This window comes from Aythya fuligula, chromosome 3, assembly GCF_009819795.1.
Source record: "Aythya fuligula isolate bAytFul2 chromosome 3, bAytFul2.pri, whole genome shotgun sequence".
Taxonomy (NCBI): domain Eukaryota; kingdom Metazoa; phylum Chordata; class Aves; order Anseriformes; family Anatidae; genus Aythya; species Aythya fuligula.
Window position 1 is genome coordinate 44,967,332 of NC_045561.1, and position 10,467 is coordinate 44,977,798.

The following is a 10,467-nucleotide window of genomic DNA, read 5'->3' on the forward strand; positions in this document are numbered from 1 at the left end:
CTACTCCCTCCATTGACAAGGAGAGGGGAGTCAGTGATGTTTGTGTTGCTGCCCCCAAAGATCGTGCTTTTCAAGAGCAGAGCAGCTGTCTGCATGGTTGGCACAGCAAATAAGCTGTGCCTGCTTTGTGCACCTTCAGCCCGCAAAGCTGTTGGGTCACAAGGCATTTCTGTTATGAAAAAAAAAAAAAAAAAACAACAAAACAAAACAAAACAAAACAACAAAAACAAAACCAAAACAAAACAAAACAAAAACAAACACCAATTGGCATGAGCTATGATCATATAGTCTACATGGGCTTCTACAGACACGTAATTCTTCATCTTTTCCCAACAAACATATTTTCCATCACATCCCCTACAATAACAGGCTAGAGTCAAAACCTAAGTCCACCTCCTAAATTTTTGTTTACGGAAGGGATTCTGACTTTCTACTTTAAAAACAGAATGCTCTTTGCAGTCAATCTCTAACCCACTGTTGTTATTTCTTCAGACTTTATAATTTTTAACTCGGGTTAATCCCTACACCTGCAGCTCACCACTCTAAATCACCCAAGTCAATATCTGCTTAACTATCATAAACATGGTCATGTCCTGCATGGAAGGGAACACAGCTTCAGCAGCATAAAGGGAGTTTCCTGCACCAAGCCATGTCTCTCATGCTGGCTGTCAGCACTCATTTGGTTCAAACCATTTTACTTGCTCTCTGCTACCACCAATTGCCCTCTCACCTTCATTGTTCCTTGTACTGGTCTCTCAGTTCTTAGGTATGTGCTTGATTTCTTTTTCTTTGTGTAAACCAGATTAGCTTGAGTTCTTTCAAAATGATACTTGGTATTCATTTCTGCACATATTCTTAATACTTCTCTGGTCTCCTTTGTATCTTTCCACAGTTTAGCTTAATGCATTCTGATATTTAATACAAAATGAGCATGCACACATTGTACTCAGAGCGGAACAGCTACTGTAAGCTAACATAACATTAATTTATTCTACACTAACTTCTCAACTTAGATGAGCCCTATGGCCCCAGTGCATTTATTTTTTTGACTGGTACTTTAACATCCATCAAAATACATACCATCAAATTAGCACACATTTATTAAAACCAGAAACTAGGGGAAGATAATGTATTTGAGAATTTGAAATTATTTCCTGGAAGAGACCCATGAAAGTTGGTTTTACTTCTCTCCAGGAACCTTGGATTTCTGATGCCAGCACCATCCTACAGCTGTAAACACTCCTTAAAGGGACCTGCAGTGCTAAAACCAGCTCAAAATCCAGATTTTCCCAGATTTGTCTACCAGGTTCACATTCAGGTGCCTAACTTAAAATTTCCTTAAAGACCATTAATTCAGCATATTGACTGGGTGTAACTGAGGAATACTACTTTCACAGTGCTACGCTTGCAATAACTGAGTGGGGGCATGTCTTGCTTTTATTTGCAAGATGTTTCTTAAATCTACAATTTATTCCTTAATGATTTTTTCTAAATTTCCTATTTCTCCCACTAATATGTGTTAAACTATGAAGTATAAGTGTACGTAATTCAAAGCTCTAGGATTTTTATTTATTTATTTATTTTTCTGAAAACCAGAATACTGTAATTTTTCCTTGGTTTGCTCAGAATTTTTCAAAACTTTTTCCTTTGTTTTTCAAGGTTATCAGTTTCCTTTTAACAAACAGAGCGCAGCTCTCCCACTTTGCAGTTGGAAGGAGATGAAGAAAACATGAATCGCTACACATCAGTCACTCATTCGAGCCACTTGGCACCATACAGGTGCCTTTTCCCTCCAAGTTTGTTCAGCCTGGTCTCTCAGCAGACCCAGCCCTGCTGTCCATCTGCTCTGGCTCAAGGCCTGCAGCAGCTGAGCATGGAGTTGGGCCCAACACAGCCATGTGTGGGCCTCTCCAGCTGCAGGCCGCAGGTGTTCCTTGCTCCCCCAAACCATCATGATCTCTCCCCGTTGCCCCTTTAGGTCCTTGTGCACTCCTCAGATTCTCCTGCCTGAGCCCACAGCCCTGTAGGTCTCCCAGCCTCTGAGGTGGCCCAAGGAAGAGCCTCTCCCATTGGCTCAGCTGGGGGACCGTGGGATGGTGACTCTCCAGCATCAGCCCTGAGGATAAGAGATGTGGCAGGGGGCTTGGGGGGCTCCAGTTCAATATCGTTGCTCACAGAGCTGAGCCTTAATCCCATAACCTAACAGTCACCGACATAAAAGGAAAACCTGAAGGGACTTCACCACCCTCTCTCCTCCCTCAGCATTTCCTAGCCATGTTTCACCTCCTGGGAGGGCTGCACACCCCAAGCAGGAGAATTCATGTGGCTGCAAGGCCTCTTCTAAGGGGTCTGCAGGAGTTTGTGGCTGCAGGGTGCTGAGCCCTACAGGCCTGCTCCTGAGAAAGGAGCTGCAGGATGAGAGCGGCCCAGGTGGAGGATTACCGTAACCTCTGGCTGTGGAGATGAACCCTTCATCACATAGCCTAGCACCAAGCACCAGAATTGTATGCCCAAAACATAACAAGAACATGACTTCAAAGTGATTCTGCCACAACCACCTAGCCACAAATCCAACTGGAAACACAGCTCTGCCACACATGGTGACTTTCCTAGTGGTGCACTTGCAGCATGCCCTCCCTGAAGGACATTTGGTAGCTGAAATAGCAATCTTGCAAGCATGAGGTGGAAATTTTTCCACTTCAGAGCAAAAAGAGCTGAAGCACCTCTTCTTGCTATGAAGGCATGTGATACTTCTACAGGGGAACTGTGCAAATGACCTGATTTTAGTACCTTGTATCTGTTGTGGTTTCCCCATAGCATTTCAGCAATTGAGAAAAGAAAAAAAGAAAAAAAGAAAAAAAAAAAAAAAAAAAAAAAGCACACTAACACAGAATTAAAGCTGCTAAGAAACTGAAAAACAACTGTATGGCTTGTTTTTAAACTTAGATAGATCCAGTATAAGGGTCAGCTGCAGTTACCTACGCAGTGCACAATCCAGTTAGGTTATAAATTCATATTTTCCATGAGATTCTTTCAAGCACCTAGGGTTAAAAACCTTAAGCTAGGGTCGTCATTAAGCTACCATATTTGCAAATGATGGCCTTCTTATCGCTCTTTTTAGGTACCTCAAGGGAGGCTGTAGCGAGGTGGGGGTTGGCCTGTTCTCCCACGTGCCTGGTGACAGGACGAGGGGGAATGGGCTTAAGTTGAGCCAGGGGAGTTTTAGGCTGGATATTAGGAAGAACTTCTTCACTGAAAGGGTTGTGAGGCACTGGAACAGGCTGCCCAGGGAAGTGGTGGAGTCACCATCCCTGGAAGTCTTCAAAAGACGTTTAGATGTAGAGCTTAGGGATATGGTTTAGTGGAGGGCTGTTAGCATTAGGTTGGAGGTTGGACTCGATGACCTTGAGGTCTCTTCCAACCTAGGAAATTCTGTGATTCTGTGATTTTTTCTGCTGGATAGTTAGCATGTACATGAACTTCTGCATAGATAAATAGTGTAACAAAACTGTTTCTACATGCAAACAAGGCAGTTTGCATGCACAGTGGCAGCCAGATTGAGTCTATCTATCCCCATAGTAACTAATCTTCCATGTAAAGGCCCATTTGGGTAGAATCACGAAATTATTTAGGTTGAAAGAGCCCTCTAGAGGTCCAGCCTCCCGTTCAAAACAGACCTAACTTCAAAGCTAGATCAAGCTGCTCATGGCCTGTCAGATTGAATTTTGAAAATCTCCAAGGACGGAGAACGTGCAATCTCCCTGGGCACCTGCTCCATTCCTGGAACATTCTCCTGGTGATTTTTTTATTGTATCCATGCAGCTGGAATTTCTCCTAATGTAATTTGACTGTTGCCTGTTGTCCTTTCACTGAGCGCCTCAAAAAGAGTCCAGGATTGTTTTCCAGATGATCCCAATAACTGCAGAAGACCACAGTTTAACCCCACACTTCTGCCTTCACTTCTACAGGCTGAACAGCCTCAGCCCTCCACAGGTCAGACCCATCATCATCCTACTGGTCCGTCTGAACAGCACACATACAAATCACCTGCTACCAACTATTTGACACCATCTGTGAATGTGATGTGGATGCAGTCCTGCCTAACATCCTATTTGCCGTTGAAGACATAAAACAGTATCTGCTTTGCTGGTATTCAGCACTGAGGAATGTCACTTCTAACTGGTCACCACCTGGATTTAAACCCACCACCAACTTTCACAACCCTTTGAACCATATGAAAGTAATTTTCTCGCACCTCTGTATTGCACCTCTCCACAATTTGGCTACATATTTGCTATGGGAGTCTTTGGCTAAAGTCAAGGAAAATAACATCCCCTGTTATTCAAACCAATCACCTAATGACAGAAAGTGATCACATTGGTCAGGCACAATTTGTCCTTCATAAACCCATCTCGGTTGTTCTGAAATCAGTCACCTTTTGTGTACTTAGAAATGGCTGCCATTAGGACTTCTATCAAATTTCCCAGGGACTGAGGTGAGGCCAACTGGTCTGTAATTTCTTTTTCACCTTTTTAAAAGCTAGATGTAATGTTTTCCTTTTTCAAGTCATCAGGAATAACCTTTAATCACCATGACCTTTCAAAGAAGCCTGAGCAAGACTTTGTCAGTAAAGTCAGAAGTGAAAAATAAACAGTACCTCATTTGTTTTTTTAACCTTTATCACTAAGTCACCTACTCCATTCAGTAGCAGGCCCACATTTTCTTTGATCGTCCTTTTGCTGATGTCCCACTTGCAAAAAAAAAACCAAACTGCTCACTACCTTCACATCCCTTGCTATTTTCAGTGTCAACCAAAATTTGATGTTCCTTATGCTGTTCCCGTATGTCTGTGCACCTTCCTTAAGCAATCCTCCGCAGCCCATCCTCACTCCCATCTTCCATGAACTTTTTCACATTTGAGTTCAGCCAGGCATTCCCAACAGTCTATCCTCCTGCCATGCCTACTCATTTTCTTGCACAGTGGGAAAAACGCTTTTGAAAAGCAGACAGCTCTCCTGACCTCTCTATGGCACAGGACAGCCTCCCATAGGATCTTGCCAAACAGATCTCTGAACAAGCTTCAGTTCACTTTCCCAAAGTGCAAGGTTATTACTCAGCTACTTCTCTGCCCTCAAATCTTTAACTTGCTCATCGCATAGTCACTGTAGCCAGGGTTAGTGTTGGGTATGACATCTGAGCAGTTCCTATTCCTGGGCAACAGATTTAGCGTGCCCCCCCTAGCATGCACACATCCCCCCAAAATCCTGTCCAGCACTAAAGTAAAAATTGTCCTTGACACCACCCAGAAGTCTCCTGGCTTGCTTGTTTCTTGTTTTGTTGCTCTTCTGGCAATTTTGAGGTTGTTAAAAAATCCCCATGAAAACCACAGCATGCAGTCAGGGCACTTCTTCAAATTATTTAAGGAAGGCTTCATTCTCTTCCTTTTCTTGATCAAGCGGTCTGTAGCAGGTGCCTACCACAATATCCCCTTTGTTGACCTCCCCTTTATCCCTGACAATAAGCTCTCAACAGGTCTGTCACGTCTCCTATTCCATTTAGGCTCTGTATGTTCAAACTACCCATTTATGAAATCCTCTGTTTCTCTTTCCCACCTGCTGGCCAAACTTGTGTTCATCCCTTGTATCATTCCAGTAGTGCAACCCCACCAATTTCCTGCCATGCAGTGATCTCATAGCTTTGTGACTGCAGACTTCCCTTTCCTTGTGTTTATTGTTGCACATTTGGTCATGAAAAAGAACTTGAGATGAGGCCCAGTCACTCCCACATCCTTCAGCTGACACCCAAGTCCTGCAGTCACTCTAGATCCCCTCCAATGTCTCCAGGTCTGCACAGGTGAGAAACAACAACTAGTAGCCTCACAGCCTCAGCCTCTCAACACTGTACTAGAGATAGGATGAGGCAGGGAAAAATTCCCAAAACAACAGATCCGACTGGCAGGGGGTACCATCAAGCCCTTTGCAGAAGCAAGTTGCTGACTACTGCTACCTGTCACTTTCTCTAGCATCAGTGGCTCCAGTGGCACAGATAGGTGTATCCCTCAATAACTCACTCCAACTTTTTGCAAAGGCACTACGGTTCTCCAAGTAAATATCTGCAGTTGGAGAAAAAGATTTCTTGTTTAATTTCGCACAAATCAGTCCTCCCCCTGCTTAAGCATTACCTCTGATCCTCCCCTCCTTACATGCATTGGGGGATTGTGTGTCCTTGCTTCTCTGATGGCCACAAAGTACCTTTGGTTCCTGTTGGCCTTTCCAGATGCCACCCAGCCTGCTCACCCAGCAGCTCAGGGGCCTGTCCAGAGCACAGCTCCTGCAGGTGAGGCTGCAGCCTCAAAAACAGCCCCAGCCTTGAAGAAGAGCTGCAGCCACTTTGTGCAGCCTTCCCCAAGACAGCTACACCCTCCACAGGGCTGTGTCTGCGCTGAGGCCTCCAGTACGCTGGGGAAGTTGCTCTGGATAGCACTAGGCACCGTGGTGTGTGGCTTGTCACCATCATCACTGTGTCAGCTGTAGTGGTCTTGAGCACTGCCTGTGGCCTCCCCGTTCACCCTTTCGCCATCTCTTTTACTGCTGTTTGCACATGCTGGTCACAGCGGGCCCTAGGTGTTAAGCAGGAAGCCGAAGACGAGCCTGTGCTACTACCCACTGCTCAGCTTCTCAGCCTCAGGTCATGGCTGTGTATCTCCCACCTGTGACCAGCAGGCAGGCTGCTTCCCAGGCATCATGCACTGATGCACACCTGCTTCGTCCCCATTAGATTTCCTGCTCTTTGCTCAACTCCTCATACTGCTTTTTGGTTCTCAGCTGTGGTTCACTAGTTCATGAGCATCAGGTCTGTCTGCGTCTTTTCTCTTGCAGTGTGCTTACAAGGCTTTGAAAAGCTTTTCCGAGGAGCTTACAAAGCACTCTGTTCCCCTCGGTTGAGTGACACACTTTGTCAAAAAACCGCAACACTAAAAGCAAACGTACAGCTCAATGCACAAAACAAATGTTTTCCAAAGTAACCTTTTAATTATATGTTCAGCCTTGTTATGATCTCTCTACTGTTCCTCAGCTACTGTATGAAGACAGCGCTTGAAGACAGTTGTGTGCAAGTGAACGAAGTTCCACCCTCTTTCAACTTACTTATTTATGGAGCATTTTTCCCCTGAAAGGTACACATTCAACTGCCACGACAGACCTAGCTGACTGATGATTTATTTCAAGGCCCTGGAGATAGACTGTGGCCCTTTTTTGAACAAAAATATATAAATTTTGCCCTCTAAAATGCTAAAAAAAAAAAAAAAAAAAAAAAAAAAAAAAGAGTAAATGATTTGGAAAAGTTGCACATAAAGTTTGGAACTAAGTCTTTATGGACTTATTGGAAAGTGACACGTTGTACACTCAAGAACAGCTATGTATTTTTCCTATTATTCTGTATTTTAAAATCACAGCTGCAACAGCTTTTAGCACCTCAGTAGTTCCCAAAACAGAATATGTATGGATGATGTCTTTTTCTTTTCTTCATTTTTATTAGAATTTAGTATTGTTCATGATGTATGAACAAAGGAACTGACACTTTCAGTGTTCACCGCAGTTCTCTTGGAGGTTCAACCTATGGTGACTCAATGGTCTTGAATAGCCAAGTTCCTTTTTTTTCTTTTTTCTTGGGTAGAAATAAATATAGTCATGTTGCAAGTCATGTTTTGCAATATGCCATTACAATTAGTCTGTAGAAGATTTTGCTTTAGGATGAGTGAAATCTCAAGTCTACCAAAACTGCATCTCTTGAGATAAAATTCCTATTTGTCCTTAGCTTACAAAAAACACCAAACCAAAAACACCTATCAAAAAAAAAATAAAAAATGCATTTGGCATTTCTGAAACAAACAGTAAGCTTTGTCATCATAAAGCAAGCTCTGTAGTTGAGATTCAACTCCTGCAGCCCAGTCAGTACTAAAAACTAGTTGAAGCTGGGTCTTATCTATAACCAAACCAAATTATCCAAGAATGCATTCTTTCCTGGAGAGAAGGCTGGGCTTTGCTAAAATGCAAACAAAGAAGAAAAACCTCATTTATCATCAGCACCCAATTCACCTGTCAGTAACAGAAGTATGATCCCAATAATGTTTTCTGAACAGCTATATATATAGCCTAAATAAGAACTATATTGCCCAAACAGCCCACAGCTAAGGGGAAACAGTCATTTATGAGGAAATATTTGGTCAGATGCACTGCAGTTTTTAATTTGCTTAAAAATAATAATAATAAAAAAATGAAGTGGAACACATTACTGCACTGCAAAAAACTGAGACAGGCACAGCAGACATAGGTTCTCTCTCTCTTTTTTTTTTTTTTATTTAATATTCTGTCAGCAACAGCACAGTCATATAAATGATATGGGACTGTCAACTATAGCTTAGGCCTGAGTTTTTTTTTTTTTATACTCCTGGAAATCCTAGGATTAGTTACAGAAATTACCAGGTATGAGTGTTTTAGAGTGTGTGCTTCTGAACAGATGTAGTTTGTCAGTTACTATTAAGAAACTTAGTTGAACTAATAATGGTAAATAATATGAAATGTTGTTGATCTAGATTGTATTTTCTGCTACCCTGTCCCCTGCTGAATCATAAACCATCTGACAATTCAGACTGATACCCAATAACCCTATGCAGTCTGGTGTTAATCAGACTTTATGAATCACCATGAGGAATTTGCAGGATAGTTTGGGCTTGAAACCCCAGCACACATATACATTCTCAACTGCAGTCTACACTGACTCTGAGAAGAAGAAAAAATCTTCCAGAAAACATGCAAAATCACAGGGCTTCCCAAATTTCCTAAACATTAACATTTTTGATTCAAGAAGTCTCAAAAATACAACTTAGCCAGCACAACAGCTTTATTTTGCAACTTGAAGTATTATACACAATTCAGTAAAATCCCACAGGAGGAACAGCACAGAGACGTACCACCTTTTGGCATTCCCTAATTGAGAGCCAAAGTGCAAGGTCTCCAATTAGCTCCCAAGGTAAGAGAACACCACACTGTTAACAAAAGTCATGTTAACATTTAAAATATTAATCAGTTATTTAAAGGCCACATCTTCAATTGCAATTAGAAATCATTTAATAAAATTTTAGCTTCTTTTGGTATGACAAACTGCTAGATATCCTACAGCTAACAGGCAACAGTATCATGGTTTCCCAAGACATGTTAAAACACAAATAGCACTGTCTCTACATTATTTCATATACCTTAAAAATGAATGCCAGAAATCAATTGTTCCCAAGTGTTCAAGTGGAATTTTACATCCTTCAGACATGCTGTTACTTCCCTTAAAAAAAGATCAAACAGAAACGACCTTTTTACATGTAGTATCTTGAGGCACAGGTTCCCCCAAAGTTTAAGTAAATTTTACACAGGGTGTATCATTTTTTACAACATCGCTTTAATTTGAAGTCTATGAGTCTATGGCACATCGATTTTTTGGGGTTAAAAAAAAATTCTCTTCAGCTGCTACAACATGGCACAAAGTTAGAAGTTAACATGGTGACTAAATATTCTGATGCTTTTTGCTGGCTTATTTTGGGGTGCACATAAATAAAAGGCACACTTTTTCCCCCTCCTCTCATTATTTATGTACTGTACAAGCCTAACTTTCCAGCACTGCTCCATGCCTGCTGGCCCAGTGCAAGAAAGATCCAAGTCAGCATCCAAAGCTAGTAGCAGCTCTATATGCTTAACCAATGGCTTTAGTTTAGCATGCTACTTCTGAGGTGGCCATTGATGAGAGGCCAATGGTTTTCCTGAAAAATAAAAAATTAAAAAAAAATTATAAAGTCTAAAAAAAACGATTAAGTTATTTATATTCATGTACATGTATATTTTCCAAACGTGTTCACAATGTTCAGAAAGTGCACATTTCGAAGTCTAGTTTCAGTATTTTAAATGTCCATGACCTATATATTATAGCAGCGCCGTGCACAATAGTATCATTAAGGAACTGTCAATGTTTCCATTACTGACCCTGTTTTGCAAAACTACAATGAAAATACAGAAATTTGCTCTTAGCTAGAACTTAGTGTCAATAACATCTTCGGTATCGTATTTTTAATTTTTTGGATTTACTTCCGTACAGCAGTTAGAATCTGAAAAACAGACAGTTAGTGGTTTCACTTTTTGGCGCTCGCTCGTTTTTGTACAAGGATTTTCAAGAATGAAAGTGTGCTTACAGCAAAGGAAGAGCCCTCAATAACAAAAGCTCCACAAATCATTACCACACTATTAAAAACACAACAAAAAAAAAAAAATCAGGAAGATTTAGTTAATGATTTGTGGATCCTTCCAGAATTACTTTTCATGATTTAACAACCAGTAACATCAATGAAATTATCATACATAACAGCTTAGGTCTTGCCATCAATGGTCTGACAAACGTATCTAAACAAGAATATTTGGAGTTCAG